Here is a 7,653-nt window from a genome sequence, read left to right as displayed (position 1 = left end):
GGTAACCACTGTTTAATCTTGTGTCTGTGTTTGTGAAGTCACTTCAGTCGTGTCTGACTCTTTGCGACCCTGTAGACCATAGCCCACCAGGCTCCCCTGTCCATGGGGTTCTCCAGGAGAATACTGGAATGGGTTGCTTTCTTTTTTAGATTCCACATGTGAGATCATAGAGCGTTTGTCTTTCTGTGTCTGACGTATCTCACTTAGCCTAATGCCTTCAGCGTCCAACCATGTTGTTGAAAATGGAAGGATGTCCTTCCTTCTCATGAATAAATAATATTCCATTGTACAATTTACAGAATTAGGTATCACACCTTCTTTACCCGTTCGCCCATTGATGGACCCCTAGTTTGTTTCCATATTTTGGCTGTTGTTAATAGTGCTACAATGAACGTGGGAGTTCAGATGTCTCTTCAAGATCCTGTTTTCATTTCCTTCAGATAAATACCCAAAAGCAGAATTGCTGGATCATATGATAGTTCTGTTGACACTCTGAACTTTTTGAGGAACCTCTATACTGTTCTCCATAGCGACTGCCCAAGTTACATTCTCAGCAAGAGTGCGAAAGGGTTCACTTTTCTCCACATCCTTACTATCACTCCTCTCCTTAGATCTGAAGTGATGTCTCTTTGGTTTTGATTTGCATTTCCTTGATGGTTGGGGATATTGAGTACCTTGTCACATGGCCATTGGTCATCTGTTGTCTTTGACAAAATGTCTATTTAGATCTTCTCATTTTGTAATTGGATTGGGTTTTTGGTGTTGAGTTGTATGAGTCCTTTATATATGTTACTATTTTGGATATTATCCCCTTACCAAATACGAGTTTGCAAATATTTTTTCCCATTCTGTAAATTGCCTTTTCATTTCATTGATGGTTTCCTTTGCTGTGCAGAAGCTACTTAATGTGATGTATCCCTACTTGTTTATTTTTGCTTTTGTTTCCTTTGCTTTGATGACAGATTCAGTAACTCATTTCCAGATGTCAGGGCACTTACTCCCTAGTTTTTCTTCTAGGAGTATTTCAGTTTCAGGCCTTACATTCAAGTCTTTAATCCATTTTGATTTTTGTGTATGGTGTGAGATAGTGATCCAGTTTCATTCTTTTGCATGCGACTGTCCAGGTTTTCCAAACACTGTTTACTGAAGAGACTGTCCTTTCCCCATGGTATATTCTTGGTTTCTATGTCATGGAGTAACTGACAGTATACGAGACAAAAATTTAAAGGTGCTGTTTAGTCTCTGTGAAGGGTCCATGAGCCTGGTAGACTTTGGAGAAACTTCTCATCAATCACTATGGGCAAAAAGGTCCACTCACCAGGGTTTCCCTGGTGGCGTAGAGGAAAAGAATCTGCCCGTCAGTGCAGGGGACACGGGTTCGTTCCCTGGTCCAGGAAGATCCCACGTGCCCCAGATCTGCGAAGCCTGTGTGCCACAACTGTTGAGCCTGTGCTCCAGAGCCCAGGAGCTGCAACTGCTGAAGCCTACATGCGCTACAGCCTGTGCTCTACAACAAGAAAAGCCACTGCAATGAGAAGCCTGCACACAGCAACTAGGGAATAGCCCGTGCTCTCCACAACCAGGGAAAGCCCGCATACAGCAACAAAGACCCAGCACAGCCAAATAACAGAAAATAAATTTATAAAGAAAAAAGTTCCAATTACCAAGGGGCATTGATGCTGACAAACCACACAAAACCCTGTAGATTTGAAAAAGTTGATGCCCATTTATTGAGTCAACATGGTTATGCTTCTTGAGTCTCTTAATCTTTTGGATTGGGCAAGTTTGCTCAGGTTTTCCTTAAGATCTTATAGAAGGGACTCTTCTGGTGGTCCAGTGGTTAAGACTCTATGCTCCGAATGCAGGAGTCCATGGTTTGATTCCTGGTCAGGGAACTAGATCCCACATGCTACAAGTTTGCATGCTGCAACTAAAGATCACACGTACTGCAACTAAGACCAGGTGTAGCCAGATGAATAAATTTTTTTTTTAAAGACCCTATAGAAAACCCTGACCAACTTTTTGGCCAACCCAATGTAGCAGTTTTACTTCACCACTCCGCCTCCCTGCTTTGTTTCATGTTGCTGATCTGATGGAGACTATCCCACAATCTGCATTTGTTTTCTTTTGGTGTGATTGATCTCATCCCTATATTCTCTGAATTTCTTGTAAAGTAGTAGATGGACCTATATACTTAATTAGAGGTGGATTCAAGATGGCACTGGTACTTACTGCCCCATCACATCATTAGGCACATGCTTTCTGCTTGTCTTACTTCTGGTGATGCCTAGACTGAGTCGTGGACTCAGGGGTTCTTTCTTTTCTGATCCCTCCATCAACCCTCATCTGGTGGTTTTTATACCTGTTGATGCTCACTCAGTGCTTATCTACTTTTGCTTTATTGACTACGTCAAAGCCTTTAACTGTGTGGATCACAACAAACTCCGGAAAATTCTTAAAGAGAAAATTCTTAAAGAGATGGGAATACCAGACCACCTGACCTGCCTTTTGAGAAACCTGTATGCAGGTCAGGAAGCAACAGTTAGAACTGGACATGGAACAACAGACTGGTTCCAAATAGGAAAAGGAGTACGTCAAGGCTGTATATTGTCACCCTGCTTATTTAACTTATATGCAGAGTACATCATGAGAAATGCTGGGCTGGAAGAAGCACAAGCTGGAATCAAGATTGGCAGGAGAAATATCAATAACCTCAGATACGCAGATGACACTACCCTTATGGCAGAAAGGGAAGAAGAACTAAAGAGCCTCTTGATGAAAGTGAAAGTGGAGAGTGAAAAAGTTAGCTTAAAGCTCAACATTCAGAAAACGAAGATCATGGCATCTGGTCCCATCACTTCATGGCAAATAGATGGGGAAACAATGGAAACAGTGAGAGACTTTATTTTCTTGGGCTCCAAAATCAGTGCAGATGGTGACTGCAGCCATGAAATTAAAAGACGCTTGCTCTTTGGAAGAAAAGTTATGACCAACCTAGACAGCATATTAAAAAACAGAGACATTACTGTGCCAACAAAGGTCCATCTAGTCAAAGCTATGATTTTTCCAGTAGTCATGTATGGATGTGAGAGTTGGACTATAAAGCTGAGCGCTGAAGAATTTATGCTTTTGAACTATGGTGTTGGAGAAGACTCTTGAGAGTCCTTGGACTGCAAGGAGATCCAACCAGTCAATCCAGGCTCCTCTGTCCATGGAAACTCTCCAGGCAAGAATACTAGAGTGGGTTGTCATGTCCTCCTCCAGCGGATCTTCCCAACCCAGGGATCGAACCCAGGTCTCCTGAATTGCAGGCAGATTCTTTACCAGCTGAGCTACCAGGGAAGCCCAATATAAGACTACCAATTACTAATATTAGACTTAGAATTACATTGAATCACCAGGGAAGTCCCAATCCTTATTTATTTTTATGCTCACATAGTCCCACCTTATGCTACTGAGGGTCACTTCAGATTAGTTCCTTGTTCTTTTGATGTTTTGACATTCCATTTGTTTCTGAAGGGTTCTTTTCTTTCTTGTCTGTTGAGAAATTTTAGATTATTTTGCACATTTCCTGCCCTAGACCTGTAATCAGCCATTTCTTCATAGGTTCCTTTAGCGTGCAGTGGTTTTTAGAGACCACAGTTTGCCCGCCAGCGGTGATGATTGCTAGTTGTTGTTCAGTCACTCAGTCACGTCCAGCTCTGCGACCCCATGGACTGCAGCACATCAGACTTCCCTGTCCTTCACCATCTCCCGGAGTTTGCTCAAACTCATGTTCATTGAGTTGGTGATGCCATCTCATCCTCTGTTGCCCCCTTCTCCTCCTGCCCTCAATGTTTCCCAGAACCAGGGTCTTTTCCAGTGAGTTGGCTCTTCACATCAGGTGGCCAAAGTATTGGAGCTTCATCTTCAGCATCAGTCCTTCCAATGAATATTCAGGGTTGATTTCCTTTAGGATTGACTAGTCAGCTATCATTGCTTCTGAGCCTTTCCAGTAGATATAGCTAGGGAATATTTTTTTTAAGAGAGAAAAATAAATAATTAATTCACTGATATTTCCAGTTCAGATTTAATTGTACAAAAATTTTACTTCCTTAATTCTTTGTTTGAATTCATTTTTCTCTAATACTGGAAATCTTGGTTCTTAATGAGACTGACAAAATTGTTTTCTTCATCATATAATATAATAAATTTATTACTCCCTTCCCCATACAGAGGTTACATACTATAAAGATCGCTCTGTATTGTTTTTTTTTAATCAACATTGCTACTAATATAAGAACTACAATTTGCTGTCTTTGTGCTTTTTGGTCTTAGAATGTATCCTATTATGGATGTAGTGTCAAAAGTCGCTTGGATATCAAGCTAAAGTCTCTTGAAATCATTCTTTTCTCTGTGTGGTTATGCCCACAACCTGATATAAAATTAGACTTGTTTGTTTTCTGGTTTTAGAGACCAATTGATTTCCCTTTTTGTTTGGTTTTGTCTTTTAACTATGCCAAATGCTTACATAGTTTCAAGGACAAAATTGTAATTGTAAGTGAATACCGTGGCACCCTGTCTGCCCATCTTGTTCTGTCCTCCCCCTTCAAGGAGGCTATTTTAATTCATTTGTTCCTTATCCTCCATTTTTTATTTTTTAAAAAATATACATGGTAACTTTCCTGGAGGTCCAGTGGTTGAAACTCCATGCTTCCAATATAGGGGGTGCACGTTCAATCCCTGGTCAGGGACCTAAGATCCCACATGCTGCCCAGTGCAGCCAAGATATTAAAAAAAACAAAAACAAAAAACCTTTTAAAAAATATACACAAACACACATATGTTCATATATGTTCCCCTTTCCCACTCAGAGCTAACCCACCATAAACCATGTTTATTTTTCACTTAGTAGGCTCTGATGTCGCCTGTACCCAAGGATGCTCCTCACGCCTTGGTCGCCTGCAGAGCCTCTGTTATCTGTTACATGATGTGCACCTGCTGAGGGACATGGGTCTGTCTCCAGCCTCTTGCATTTGTAAATGCTGCTGTCGTCAGTGGCCTCGAGCACAGGGCATTTTGTGTTTTCACAGTGTGTCTTTTCCACACTGTCTCGAATTCTAGTTACACGCAGAGTGGAGGTGTTTGGGGGTGATTATGGTTTCCAGAGGGCATGGCCACAGGCTGCCCACTGTGGGAGGGAGCCCCAGGTGCGCATGTGGCCTTGTAACAAGAGTTGTTGGCAGAGGGGCCCTCCTGGTTCTTTCGCTGGGCCTCACTCTCTCCCAGACATGTGAGGACACTTGTGAACTTCAGGTTCCGCACTTACACACTTACTGTGGTGGCTGCAAGTGTTACTGACCAGGGCTCTTGGCCTCCATAAGCAATAGAAATGGGCTTCCCAGGTGGGCTAGTGGTAAAGAATCCGGCTGCCAATGCAGGAGACGCAGGGGATGCAGGTTCAATCCCTGGGTTGGGAAGATCCCTTCAAGAAGGAAATAGCAACCCACTCCAGTCTGCTTGCCTGGGAAATCCCATGGACAGAGGAGCCTGGTGGGCTACAGTCCATAGGGTCGCAAAGAGTTGGATATGACTGAGCAACTTAGCACAATCAATAGAAATAGAGGCCAGAGAAGAAATTCAGGCAAGGCTTTACGTGGGCCCCTGCTAAAACAGGGGGAAATGTAAACAAGCAGTAATTTCTCTTGCTTGCTGGCTCCTTGAGAAGGGGTGAACTTGTTCCTTATATGGGATAAGGATAGAGGTATGTCCAGGGGTCGGGCTACAGGGGTGGCTTAGGTGGTTTGCCCACCCCTTAGGTGGTGCTGTCAGAGAAGGCAATGGCACCCCACTCCAGTACTCTTGCCTGGAAAATCCCATGGACGGAGGAGCCTGGTGGGCTGCAGTCCATGGGGTCACTAAGAGTCGGACATGACTAAGCGGCTTCACTTTCACTTTTCACTTTCTTGCATTGGAGAAGGAAATGGCAACCCACTCCAGTGTTCTTGCCTGGAGAATCCCAGGGATGGGGGAGCCTGGTGGGCTGCCGTCTCTGGGGTCGCACAGAGTCGGACACGACTGAAGCGACTTAGCAGCAGCAGTAGCAGTAGGTGGTGCTGTGTGCGAGGGACATGCGCGGCCCCCTGCTTTTGCTCCCCTGTCTTCAAAAGTAGCAGTCGGGTTTTCTGGTCTCTTCGTCTCTCCTGTCCAGATTGCCCCAGCTGTGCGTGCACGCAGTTGTTTTCAGTCCCGTACCATTTCCTCGTGTTTTGTTGCTCTCGAAGAGGTGTGCCCGGGTGCAAGCATCGCAGCTCTGCAGCAAGGGCCCCAGGGCCCAGGCGTCTCACATCACTAACCAGCACAGTTAGGTCTGTGGGGAGCACAGGCACACCCAGAAGTCCCCAGGGTCTCCCAGGGAACAGGATGCCCAGGGCGGGCTGGGGGGAGCTGGTGCTGAAGATGGCAGTGTCTGCGGGCCGGGCTTTCCTTCCTTCTTCGTCTTGTCTGAGTCACCTCCTTCCACCTATTGTTCAGGTTGCCAGTGCCACTAGGAACATCTGACACTAGCTGCCACAGCCTCTTAGGACGTTTTGTGAACATCCTGTGGGTTCCTTTCCCAATTGGAGCCCGGAGCTTGGGGACGGGGAAGCGGCTGCGCCGATGACGCCCAAAGGGCCTGCCATCTACACACTGGCCGAGTCGCACTAGTATCATCAGTAGTGAGAGGGGGCGTGGCTTTGCACTTGGCAGTTTCGTTTCATAAATTATTTATTTATTTATTTTTGGCTGTGCTAGGTCTTCCTTGCTGCCCGGGCTTTTACTCTAGTTGTGTGGAGTGAGCGGGGGGCCGGGGTCAGGGGTGCCTCTCGAGTTGCGGCACTCGGGCTTCTCACCGCGGTGGCTTCTCTTGCTGCAGAGCACGGGCTCCGGGGCTCTTGGGCTCAGGAGTTGCTGCTCAGGAGTGGTGGCACAGGGGCTTAGTTGCTGCGAGACATGCAGGGTCTTCCTGATCTGTCCTTTTGTTGTTAGTCACCCAGTCATGTCTGACTCTTTGAAACCCCGTGAGCTCTAACCCGCCAGGCTCCTCTGTCCTTGGGATTTTCCAGGCAAGAAACTGGAATGCCATTCCCTTCTCCAGGCTATCTTCCTGACCCAGGGACTGAACCCGCGTCTCCTGCATTGGGGGGCGGATCCTTTACCACTGAGCCACCTGGGAAGCCCGCCACCCTCATTTCAAATTCGTGGTTGTGTGTGTCCTGGACCACATGGTGAGGATGCCTCTGTCCAGCAGGCCCTCATTCTCCTGTGCAGACATTCTCCCAGCCCCGCAAGGGAGGGCATGCTCGCCCACAGGGGACGACCTGGCCCTCTCCGGGTGTGCAGCACAGCCCACTCCACAGCCCACCAGCCAGCCCAGGCCCCCTGCCAGCCCTTCCTCTCTGCAGGCCTGCTGTTCTGGACCTCTCACCTCATCAGACCTCGGTTTTCCCCTTAATGAAAAGAATTCACACCACCTTCAGATATGTCAGGAAAATTCCTAGCTCTACAGAGCTTCTAACAGTTGACCGTGGTATTTGATGGAATGAGCTGAGTCAGAGCAGTTATAATGAATGCGGCTGGACGGTTGATGGAGGGTGCGCCCTTACCCTCCTACCCGTAGGTTCATCCCGAGGC

At 46.3% G+C, this 7,653-nt stretch overlaps 1 protein-coding gene across 1 annotated transcript in view; it reads left to right on the top strand.

The window, feature by feature from the left end:
* KIAA1211L (KIAA1211-like ortholog) overlaps positions 1-7,653 on the top strand; it is a 72,568-nt gene that overhangs the window by 35,819 nt on the left and 29,096 nt on the right. The gene's annotated exons all lie outside the window — the stretch shown is intronic.

Source organism: Bison bison, unplaced genomic scaffold (genome assembly GCF_000754665.1).
Source record: "Bison bison bison isolate TAMUID 2011002044 unplaced genomic scaffold, Bison_UMD1.0 scf7180017864508, whole genome shotgun sequence".
NCBI lineage: Eukaryota > Metazoa > Chordata > Mammalia > Artiodactyla > Bovidae > Bison > Bison bison.
This window is presented reverse-complemented; position numbering and strand designations above follow the sequence as displayed.